A 1,840-nucleotide genomic window follows, 5' to 3' on the forward strand; every position below is an offset into this window, starting at 1 on the left:
CTAGAGCTTTGTATGACTGACTCGAAACGGAAGGACACGGGGATAGCGAGCAAATTAACTCTATTATTTACCAAACTGTAGATTTTCTAACACTGGAATAGCGAGTAATATTAACTCTATTGTTTACCAAACTATACATTTTCCAACTCTGGAATAGCGAACAGCTTTTTTGAAGAGGCATGGTTATTATCATTAGTTTGAATGGTATTTGATACTAACTTTAGCTTTCCCTCGGCGTTCAACAGGCTTGAGACTGTCATCATACATCCCTTTGTGCGGCATTTCCAAACTGTTGTTTGATTATCAGTCTTTGTCTTATCAGGATCAACAGCCGTAAAATATGACATCCATCCATTCATGGCTCTTGATACAGATAGCAAAGACGCTCATAATGAAGCACAAACCGAAACGGTAGGCCTAGCACACAACCTCCATGGTGATTTGAAATCACTCTTAGTGTGTTGTCGCTCATTATTGATCCACATATAATCTATTTTAAGAGTCTCCACTCCTGTAAGAAATCTTGTTCAGAAAACTATTTTTGTTTGTTCTTTTGGATTTTTTTTCAGTCAAGCTCTTGTTTTGACAGGATTTGGTGGTAACAGAAAAACATGTGAGATCCCTGACCTCACAACAGACATTCCTACACACTATGACGATTAAAAAAATCTCTTGCCCTTTTATATGAGATTGACGCCATCTGGTTAGTAGAAAAAAAGGCGTAATGATAGTGTTCAATGGTGCATTACGTGCGTACTTAATATAACAAGTAACTGCTATTGCAGATAGAGATTCTAGGATTATAGATGTAAGTCATTGATCTGAGCGCGATGTTGATTTTAGATATAATGGTGGTGATGAGTGATGATGTGGGATTGCGTTTTAGTAATGTTAGCGTTAGTCCTATCTTCCTCTGTTTCAATGAGTCACGAGGGACGTGGGCACCCTCTATCCCGTTCCGTACTGGAACCATCTCTTTACGGTCCCCGTGAAGTTCCAAAATAATGGGCACAGTCTCTGCTAAGGTGACATTGTACGTGTTAACTACAAACTAGCGATAATTTCACAAAGTTCTAGATGTGTAAGAGCTCTCTGAGGGTGAACAACAGACCCCCCCTCCTCTCACCGTAACCCGGCCGCGCCCACTTCTGTCTGTCTGTCTGTCTGTCTGTCTGTCTGTCTGTCTGTCTGTCTGTCTGTCTGTCTGCCTGTCTGTCTGTCTGTCTCTTTCTCTCTCCCTCTCTCTCTCCCAATCAGTTCTAGTGAAGACAGACATAATAAAAAATTAGATCCCAATTCTCAACTAGTATATTGTTGTTAAGTGCTTAGGACTGACACCAGAACTGCAACAAGAAATATGCCAAACACGCTTTCACATAATCATTCAAGAATTAATTTAACTTCGTTATCGTTGCTTTCGTTGGTTCTTTTTTTTTTTAGTCCTCCAAAATGTAATGAGACTGAACAAAGATGTTGAAAAATATTCAATAGCTGCTACTTTTTAGGGCTCTAGGTTTGACCGACAAGGCTCAAATTCTAAAGAAGTGTTTGTGAATTATTCTGAATGCTCTTCCTCTTCCCAATATAAAAAGGACATTGGATACACGTGCACACATTCACATGCACATACGAATTCAGAGGATCGAGAGCAATAATGGGGAGTAAGAAAGGACACACCCAAACATAAACACACACACACACACACACACACACACACACACACACACACACACACACACACACATACACACACACACATTATACATGTTGCACGGCTTTATATGGTAAATCACGATTGATTTAATCTACTTCTGAAATTTCCAGTTGTATTCTTTTGGAA

Source organism: Aplysia californica, unplaced genomic scaffold, assembly GCF_000002075.1.
Source record: "Aplysia californica isolate F4 #8 unplaced genomic scaffold, AplCal3.0 scaffold01008, whole genome shotgun sequence".
Lineage (NCBI taxonomy): Eukaryota > Metazoa > Mollusca > Gastropoda > Aplysiida > Aplysiidae > Aplysia > Aplysia californica.